This window comes from Echeneis naucrates, chromosome 9, assembly GCF_900963305.1.
Source record: "Echeneis naucrates chromosome 9, fEcheNa1.1, whole genome shotgun sequence".
NCBI lineage: Eukaryota > Metazoa > Chordata > Actinopteri > Carangiformes > Echeneidae > Echeneis > Echeneis naucrates.
In genome coordinates, this window is record NC_042519.1 from 3,867,437 (window position 1) to 3,878,586 (window position 11,150).

The window sequence follows — 11,150 nt, forward strand, 5'->3', positions numbered from 1 at the left end:
TATTCACAAATTTTTCCCACGCCCCCCCTGCGATTGCTCTGCGCCGCCCACTTTGGGAACCACTGGCTTATGCAAAGTTTTGAGTGTGAGGCGAATTTACAACACCCGGTGTCAACGGGTTGAGTGCTGCAGCCTCGATATTGTCGCTGACCGCGCTCACCCCTTTATCACCACAGTGTACCAAAATCCTAACAGTATCTAATATCATCTCAAACCGGTTTCTTGAACACGATAATGAGTTCACTGTATTCAAATTCCCTCCACAGACTCCCAGATTACAATCCAATAGAACACCTTAGGCATGTGGTGGAACAGAACATTTGCATAATGGATGTGCAGCCGACAAATCTGCAAATGCACGATCCTATCATGTCAAGGTAGTGCTAGTCAACTCTTTCGTCCTCATTTTGAGCTAAAACCCCCATGAAATTCAACTCCTGCTAAAGCAATAACTATTGGGGGATTTGTAGCATTAGACATGCGACTTTATTCCCTGGTGGAAAACCCATTAAGGTTTAAGCATTTGAAATTAAATCGAATCAAAGAATTAGAGAATCGTGACACGCCTTGTAATTATGTTCGCAATAATTACGTTATCACTAAGCAGCTATTGGTGTGCTCACGATACAGGGCTCATTAGTTTACATTGTCAAATAGCTAATCAACAGGTAAATTAATTAGCCATGGGTTAGCTTTCAGCCAAGATGGACGAACCTCCATCTGCGACGCAGGAGAAAATGAGGGCCACGGTTATTGGAATAACATACACAGCTGTACATACTGTAGAGTATAGCTACTACATTGTCACATAGCTATTATTAATTTGGGACAATATGGCAAGGAGCAAAATCATTTTGAAGCATGCAGAATTTAAAATGAGTCTCATTTGCATGTTTAGTAAGTATCAAAGCAACAGTTGGTGGTTAAAGCGCAAAATGCATTGTCAATGTTCAAGGCTTTGCCAGAAGGGAGCCACAGATATCCTGCTCAGGATAAAGCAGTGCTATGTTGTTGAAAAAAAGAAAATGCTGAAAATATAATTACAGGTTCCTTCTGTCAGGATATGCTGACTTCAAACTCAAACACCAATTTAGTAAGTAGCAACAGCACCAATAAACAAAAGCTGTCCAAGTTAACACAAAACACAAAACATAAAAGTAATGGCTTTCAAGTTGGCTAATTTAATTAGCAAATTTAATGACTCACCTGCACAGACCTCTTGTCAGTGGTATTAATTGCTATTCTGAGAAGTGCTTAAACTAAAATCATGGTCTGGACTTAAAGGGTAAAACTGTCATTCTATATTTTTCAGTATTTTAGTCTGAACACAGAACGATTATCTGATGTCATTCTAACCTGACCTGAACCTTTTATTCACAGTTGAGTTCCTCAAAACCATATAAACTTTCACTTTTTTTGAAGGCTAGCAGTAATTCTTGGAGCAGCTGGGCTTTGCAGCTTTTAGCAATCATTGAGCAAGCCCAATGGCAGAGGGGAATAAACCAGCCTATATCTTGCTTTGGCAACATAAAAGTTTAATAGTGAAGTTGCTGCATAAAATGGCACCAAGAGTTTCACAGCTGTGCGTTTTCGTTTCCATTTTTGGGAGTTTGACTCACTAATGGCTATCATTACTGTAGTCATGTGTTGGGAAACCAGAATTTTGACATGGATGCAGTTCGCCTTCAAACACACTGTATTTGCGATGATAATGTCTTTTGATATATTATTACTGTTTCCTACTGGTTACAGTTTCTAGATCCAGGTGGCCTCTTCCTGTTCCTCCAAACACCCAGTGCCCTCAAACCACCATGTTACCTCTGCCTTGGCACCCACGGGACTTTAAATACTTTATTGGCCTGTAAAATTACCCTAATGTCTCTGAGCATCTCAGTCAAATGGAGGCTAACGAAGAGTGACGTCAGGCTGTGTACAGCAGCCCACATCTACACAAAACACATGTCGTAAAAGTGGCTGCTGCAGGTGTGTTTGTGTGTATGTATACATTTGTGTCACTCTTGATCATGCTTGAGCACGAGAGCAGGCATAATCAGGAACACACAGCTCTATATGCGTCTGTGTGATTGGGGCAGTATCCTGGAGGAGATCCCTGATGAAGTTTATGGCTCCTGACAAACTGAAAAGATGAACTAACAGGAAAAGTTGAGATAATATCGGCAGACATGTAAACATGCCAGCACCCCAATGCATAATACACACTGATGGCAACACACACACACACACACACACACACACACGCTGCTGTTTCTGTTTCTTCTTCTTCTCCTACCCCTACTCTCCATCTGAAGGACGTGCAGTGCGTTAGGTCTGGCATTAGTACTGTTATCTGATGACAGTGTGAGTGTGTGGAGGTCAGGCCATCCATCAGCCAGCTGCCTGCCATGACTCTCCATTAAGTCTCGTACCTGACTGAGGTCTGAGCTGGTCCTGTACACTCAGCGCACACTTGCTGAAGTCCGAACTCTACACAACTGTAGTTAGATGTGTCTATACTTTGATGGTGACCTTATTGAAAAAGATGTATTGTGCCATCAAGCAACTCGGGGTCACCTTTAGTGTCTCAGCCAGCCTACACAGAAATCCACCTCTCCCTCTTTTCTTGTCTCCATTGCTTTCCACACATCTTTTCTAATTCATCCATCAATCTGCTCTCTGCTCTCCTTGACCTAATTAAGGAAGAGACACCTGATCTTTCGCCTCTCAAATTATGTCACTTATTCTGCCTCATTTATCAACATCACTTCCCCTGTTTTCTTCATCTACATTCATCTGCTATCTGTCACTTTTTTCTGTCCATCTCCTCCTTCCCTCTTTACCATCTATTCTTCCCCCACTCTCCTTTCTGTTGTTTGCCCAGCAAGCCATTTATCTCATACCCCACAATCCTCTCTCTCTTTTGCCATCTTCCACCTCCTCTACTCCATTTTTCATCTCTCCTCAGCTCCTTATTGCTCAATCAATCTCCCTGGCAGAAGATCAATATCAGAGGAGGAACTGCTTTTCTTTCTTTCCTTTTCTGCCCCTCGCTTCTCACTTACGAGCCCATGTCTTTGTCTACACAAGGATCCTTTCTAGATAGGAAATGCAGTTTTCCATTAGCTAACCCCCTTCGTTTTTAATTTTTCTTGTGCTGCTTTACCCCAGCCCCAGATAAGCAGAAGAAAAATGGATGGCTGGATTTTAATTTCATGCAACATCTCTGCCAGTGGTTAACAATGGTTACCCCTATGTCCAGAGGCCTCAGCTGTCATATAACTTCTCTGTCTTGTCCAGCCCTTATTAACGGCTGTCGTTAACCACCACCAGCACTGTTTTACTACTGTCTCTCTTTCAGCTATTTTCAAATTGGTAAACACTTGTTTGTGCTTTATCTCCTGTAGGTGTTGTTTTCACCACCCACCCACAGATTTGTCTCTCCTGCACTCTCTATCCTCATCTCTCTCTCAACCCAACCAGTGGAGGCAGTTTGCAGCCCAACCTGAGCATGGTTCTGCCAGGCACTTGCTCATGGGATGGATCCGTTGCTTACTCATGTTCTATTGCTCATCCGCAAAGGTTGCAGGGTGCTGGAGCCAATCCCAGCAGGCGTTACGGGTGAGGGTTGGGTACACCCTGGACAGGTCACCAGTCAAGCAGGGTCTCTTTAAGAAATCCAATAAAGAGTTTTCTCTAGACCTGCTCTATATGTGGAGTGCTTTGAAGTAACTCAATTTAATTTACAATGTCATGGAAATCATGAAATCTGTGTTTTAGATCCATTGGCAGATAAGTGTCAACAAATATTTTTTTTTCTTTTTTCCTTGGAGCACTATGAATATATACAGAGCAGATTTCCTTATGGAGATACCATGTGGATACTGGAAGAACAATGACTGATCTCTGCTGGAATGTTCTATGATACCAGTGGGGACTGTTGGAAATCAAGACAACATGAGGCAAGTTGAAGAACGGTCCAGCAATTCTCTTTAAACAAAACTACCTCCAATATAAACCATCTGCTGGTCGCTGTCACAGACAGTAAAAACAGCAATTGTACAACAGTAACCTCCTGTTCAGTAATGAGACAGATGTGTATAAGACACCCACTCTGGTGAATATATTTAAAGCTTAATATGGCCTGATCTACTATTTGCCGTAGCTATCTCACAGTAAATGATGATGTAATGATGTAAATTGATACTGAATGATATATTCTCAAAAACTTTAGACATAAAAATTTTGACTTGACACAATTTAATGTCTACCCCCAAACCTCATCTAAATGCAGCATCTTACTGTATCCCAGTTAGATTTACATAAAATATGTTTTGCACTGTTCAACTGCAGTACAATCTTACAAAGTAACTCACTTTTATAGTGTAACACCAATTGACTCGTTAGAAAAGGTGGTCTGCAATTTACAAAGAGCATTCCAACTTATTTAGCTCCATGAATATACATTTAGTGTAAAAGTAAATATCTTTTTTTAATTACTGTTTTGTTGATGGCATCTTAATATAGATTTTGCAACAGTTCACAAATTTGATGGACAGTTTAATAGCAGCATACAATTGGTCCAGCAAGTATTTATACCCACGTCATGTAAATGCTTTAAACATGTACTCTGTAGGGTGACCTCAGTTGTTGCCATGCAGCATTTCAACCCTTTGAGACGGATGTGAACATGCGACAGGCTGCCAGCCAGCCTTTCCAATTACAGAGGCATTAGCAGGCAGCACGCGGCCGCTAATTTGACAAGCTGAAATGATGCCCATTCATATCCACCCTGCTTCAGTGGCCCAGAGTAAATATTTCCCTAAATTCAGTATAAATAGAAAGACAATATTTGAACAGCTGAGAGGCGAGACAGAGTGAGGAAGGGAAGGAGGTGGAAAGAAAGTGAGTGAGAGATCTCAATCCTTTATGTATACTTGCGATACATATCCATTAATTCTCTGTTTCTCACGGTGAAATTGGAGATTGGCTGGACAAGACAGAGAAGTTATATGACACAGTAGAGACCTCTGGACATAAGGGCAACTATTATCAGCCACTGGCGCAGATTTTGCATGAAATTAAGATCCAGCCATCCATTTTCTTCTGCTTATCTGGGTTAGGGGTAAGGGAGCAAAAGAAAAATTAAAAATGCAATTTAATTTAAATGACACTTATCAGAAACGATTACTGTATAATGCTAGTGCTCCAGCACAACAGACACTAAGACCTACCAAATAAGCCCATTAGGACATTATTGTGGTAGTTATTATTTCAAGACAATTGAAGAAGGTCTCCAAAGTATGTCCTCTTTTACAGATGATATGGGTTTTAGATATAAAACACAGCAAAGATCACTGGGCTCGCGCTGCAAGAGTTGGATTGCCCTGATTTGCTAATGCTGATGCTTGTTTCCATACAGAGTCAAAAAACTAATCAAGAGGGCTGTCTTTTTTTTGGGACTGAAGGTGATACAGTCGTGCAGGTGGCAGACCAGAGAATGATCTCAAAGCTGAGAACAATAGTAAATTCATTCATTCATCTTCTACTGTTTATCCGTTTCCGGTTACGGGGGGTTCTGGAACCAATCCCAGCTCACACTGGGCGAGAGTGGGACACACCAGCCAGTCCATCACAGGGCCAACACACAGAGACACACTGAGAGGAACAATCACTCACACTCACACTCAGACACTACGGACAATTTAGAGCCACCAGTTAATCCAAACAGGAGGAAACCGGAGTGCCCCAAGGAAAACCATGCAGGCACGGGAAGGATATGCAAGGTCCATACAGAAAGGCCCCAGGCCCGGGAAATGAACGCGCAAACTTTCTGTGAGGCAACAATGCTAACCATTATTGCTGCTGTGCATATAATAATGAACAGTCCCTCACATCCACTCCAATGCCGTGGAGGTGATCAACAACAGCACAGTGACAGCCAGTCACAGACTAATCACACCAAAGCTCCCTCCCACCAGCTGCCATCAGATTTTTTTATGTGTATGTACAGACAGGAGTATTCAAGTATAATATTTCCCATTGACACATATTTTACATTTTTGTCCTTTTCATTTTGTCTATGCATACTACGGCTGATATTTTTTATTTGCGATTATTGATGATTTGCTTGAATTTTGCATGAGCATTTTAAAACCTCTTGGATCGTCTAAATGACAAAAATAACAAAATTGACACTACTTTTATGAAATGTGGCATGAATAGGAGTCAATGAAAAAACCCCAATGCAAATGTATGAAATACAGAACAATTTTGGTCAAAGCAGAACGATACAAAGAGAGTTGGTCTGAGGAGGTGAATGATCAATGCGAGTACATGGGATGGCATTCCAATCTCACAATGGAAGCTGGTGCTCATATTGTGCCATGCTGCTCCATTGTCCTGTCATATGGATGGATGAGGCAGAGAGCAGCGACAGAGGGTTGGGGCCAGCTCTATTATGTTTTACATTCTGCTTGTGCACTCACTTCCTCTGTGTTACACTTTGTCTCTGTCTCCACTAATACCCAATCCTTCTGTCTCTCTGTCTGCTCCTCTAGAAAGAAAGACCGGCAACTAGAAATGCTCATTGTTCCCTTGGGGTCTCTATTGATCCTGCCAATCACCTCATTTACTGGCATATCAATGCTGACTCCCACCTCTTTCCCCTGTTGGGCCGGACCCTGATCGATCTGTGTAACACACACACACACACACATAAATACACGCACAGTGATGGATAGCTATTAATCTCGCTAAAAGACAGGTGTCAGCAGAAGAAAGAAATAAGCAAAGGCAGGCAGAAAGAAGAAGACACAAGAAGAGAGAGACTTGTCAAAAAACTGGCAGGTGCCTAATGACTGTATTCGTTAACTTATTAGCCAATGACCCACAAACATATGCACACACACACCAGCAACCCACACATCCATGCTGAGATTTACATTGTCAGTGTTCATTGACCACTGTTGTGACAGAAAGACATCTGGCAGGAATCAAGAGAGTAGTCAGAGGTGTTGGAAGGAGTACATTCAGACAAACATCTGAAGCAAAAAGGAGAAAGTGATGGGAGGAATGGAGGATGTGTAAGAGGAGTGGCATGGGAATAACAGACAAACATGATGATTGATGGTTTGTGTGAAAGGAGTCATGAGGGAGTTTTTCACATGACACTTGTGCACTGCAATGACCATGTACACAAAGAAATTTGAACTGTGTCATTCTTACAATTTTTAGGTAGGTATCTATAATCTAATTTAGGATAAAAATATTCAGATATCCATACAACATAATTGTTGAATAAACTACTTAACAATACTGAGGTAATTAGACACAGGAAAAAACAAGCATATAACTTATATTTAACTTCTACCCTGGTTCAGTAAAAAAAAAAAAAAAAAAAAAAAGAGAGGCAGAAATGTCCAAATAATAAATCCTTCTGGAGAGTACCATTAAGTGATTATTTTCCTCTTAGTCACTCCCCCGTTTCTTTTCCCATCTTGTCTCAAGATTTCTCTCCTCTGTGCTGCCAGTGTGGCTCCCCATTTCCTGCCTCCAGGGTTAATACATCACCACTGACATGCAAATGGTGGCTTGGCTTGAGGTGGCCCTTCCTGGTCTTTGATTGATTTGTTTAAATCTTAAGTTTCCAGAAAATTTCGAACAGTCTACAACATGACAAAGCAGTGAAGATCACGTGCAAGATGAATCCTGGCTCTGTGGTCGGTTTTTAAAGTAGATGAACACGGACCATCTTGGTCCTGGTTAAATAATCACTAATCACTAACAATCAATAATCTGCGTTATACATAAAGATGACGTTAACATTGGTTTGTATCTGAAAATTTTATTTATAAGCTGATATAATGAATTTTCATGCAGTTTATTTTTCTTTTCATTCAACAATTCAACTTTTCAAAATGTCACTCTACAGATTCTTATGTAGCTAAACACTACAGCAAAACTTTTGCTTTTTTTTCTTGTTTTGACTTCTTGTGTGCTGTGATGATGTGATGCTTTTTGTACCAGTGTGGCCTGACCATATCAAAGTGGAGCACGGTGTGATATGACCAACTGTATCGTTCAGAAGTTTGGTGTCAATGAGTGCATGCAGTAATAATTTCTAAACGCTTGAAAATTTGTGGCTTAACGAAACACATCTCCCTTATTATTTTGAGTACAGTCCAATTTTAATGTGTTGGAGGGAATCACAGGGGTCTTTTCAATTCAATAAGTAGTTACTGGAAAAAGCTAGCAAGTTCAATAAGAGAAATCTAACTTGGCTGGTCATGGAATAATACACTCAAGCACTTTATTCACTCATCTTTCCCATTAACTCTTGTCATAGGCTGCTGGCAAATCATGCACAGTCATGTGTCAGTTCACTCGATTGAACACAATGAAAAAATGTAGGGTGTCAGAGTTTCTTTAAAGTGATGTAACAGTCATTGTCATCTCAACCTCTCCAATTTGAAGCCCATCAATCACACTATGGCTTTCGGACAAGTGAGTTCCAGCTGGACAACAGAAGCTGCCACACAAACAGTGATTCAGGCACCTTAATGGCGACGAAGTTGGAAATAAAAAAAAAAATAAAAAAATCTGATATGTCAGAGGATCACTCACACCTCTTCAGCCCACCTTGCCTCCAGGCCTGGCCGTCTTTGTAGCCCCATCATGCTGACAGTGTAGCCAAAACCCAGGCCCAAAACCAAGGGCCCCTGCCGACCCATGCAATGGAAAGCAGATGGCCTGTTCTCTGATGGCAGCTGGCTGTAGCCAGAAGTCAAGGAGAGGAAACTTCTCATTCGCCATCATCCATCATCTGGGCTAAGAGCGGAGGGAGGAGAAGAGGGGGTGGAAAGACAGAGGAATGCCTGACACCCGGTGTCTGGCCTCTTTCAAATGCCTTAGCATGACACATTCATGGCACACACTCATACACACATGTAAAAACACGTACATAGATACACACACCCACGCACATACACACGCAGACCAGTAAGTGTATTCTGATTCACAGTCCAGATTTTTGTCTTTCATTAGTGGCATAATTCTTTTCAACAGCAGGTTGATTGTGAAAGGGGTTTTCTGGTTGTCATTCCCCTGGCCTTGAGAGAGGGAGAAAAAGAGAGCGAAGGGAAGGGAGAGCGGCCTCTGTGAGTGTCAGAGTTGAGTTACAAAGAGACAAAATTGCTGTCTCTCAATCTGCGGTTTACTACACATTTATGTCCAGAGGTGTCCATGGATGTGAAAGAAGAAGGGAGTGAAACACCGGGGAGAGACAGAGGAAAAAGAGAAAGTGAGAGACAGAGAGTAATGTACCTGACAGCTAAGAATCATTAATCACTGTCAGACTTGGAAGGAGAGGGAGGACAAGGTCGGGGAGGGGGGGCGTTTGATATGGCAGTGCAGACACACACACACATACTCTTTGGTTCATGCATTCTGTTACAGACTTCCTGGTGCACAGTCTCCGTTTAGTTTGTATTGAGATTGAGACGATTTTTCCAAATCATTAAAACAAGGCTAAATTAATAAGATTTCATGAAAAGTAAAAAAAAATAAACAAGGAACAACACATGCGCTCTCAAGCTTATGCACATGCCAGAGGCCCCTCATGTCTGCAAGCTGTTGACACTAATAAGGACTGCTGAGGGTTTGACTCCATGCAGCAGGCCACCACTGCACAGCAGGGACGACCATTCAGAGCCTGTCAAACCCGCCCTGCTGCAAAAAGCACTGACAAAGAGCTGCAGAATGTAGTAACTCTCACAAAGAAGATGACAGCGACACAGTGACTTCAAATCTCATGCAGGCACGCACAAAAAGACTGACACGCACCCACACATCCCTGTCATCCTCACCCCCTCCTCCCTCCCTCTAGTAGGACAGCAGCTGGTCTGTCCAATTGTCAGTCACACTGATGAGACTTTTCAGCTATGTCCAAATACTGCGTCCCTCCTTCCTTCTCCTTGGAGTATTTCAGATCATTGTTTGAGGTTTTAAGGCTTCACTTTTTTGTCTCATCAGCCTAATATTCTTCTGCTACAGAAGAAGCTGCTTTTTTTCTTTCTTTCTTTTTTTTTTTTTTTTTTTTTGCGAAAAGCCCCCACAAATCACTGTATTCTGTCTGCCCAGCTCCAAAGACAGACATATACATCAAGATGGCAGCCAAACCAGTAGCATCTCTTTTTACACACCACACACTGTCTGCAGTACCCCCGCAACCCGGAAATGGATAAGCGTGACAGTGTGACATTTTAACTGGTGTAATGTTTTAGATTATCAAGTCAGCTAGGGTGGAGTACAGATGGCCCTTGACCAAGTCTGGTATGCAACAGCCCCCAATCAGAGCCTACATGGATGACCTGATGATCACAACAATCTCAGTCCCAGGAAGTAGGTGGATCTTACAAGGACTCAAGAGACTCATCGCATGGGCAAGGAAGAGTTTCAAGCACACAATCAAGGTCCATGGTGCTGAAGAAGGGTAAAATACTGATAATGTCTTCTTATCCATCATGGAGCAACCAGTCCATAGATTGGGGAAGCTTTTTGATGCAAGCCTGAAAGACTCTGCCGCCATCCAGAAGTTGATCCAACAACTCGGGCCTGGCTCACAAAGGTTCACAAGTTTGCTCTGACTGGCGGATTTAAAGTCTGGATGTACCAGCATTCCACCCTGCCTCATGTCTTTTGGACGCTGTTGGTCTATGTGGTCCCAGTGACAACCATTGAGTCCTATTAAAAATAAATAAATAAATAAAAAATAGTGGTTCCCTTTGGAAGTGGGCGGGCCTCCAAAAGCTTCAACAGTGAGCGGCCTCAGAGAGGAACTCATGGTGGCACAAACAGGAGAGTATAGGGGCTCTAGCAACTGCAAGGTGTTCACAAGTAGCATTGAGATGAGGACAGGAAGGAAATGGAGGGGGGTGAAGGTGTTGGAGGTGGTAGTGTCATACACTGGCAAATAGCAGTGGTTGGCACTCTAACGACAGGCAGAGGGGGCTTGGGCTGCTTCCTGAGGCACAGGGAGAGACAGCATGCACTGCAGGAAGAGTTTTCCAAGCAGACTTGGAGGAAGACTAAGTGAGCAAGGTGGTGGGACCTTAAAAACATGTGGCATGGACTAAGTGGGCAAGTGTACTAAAGCA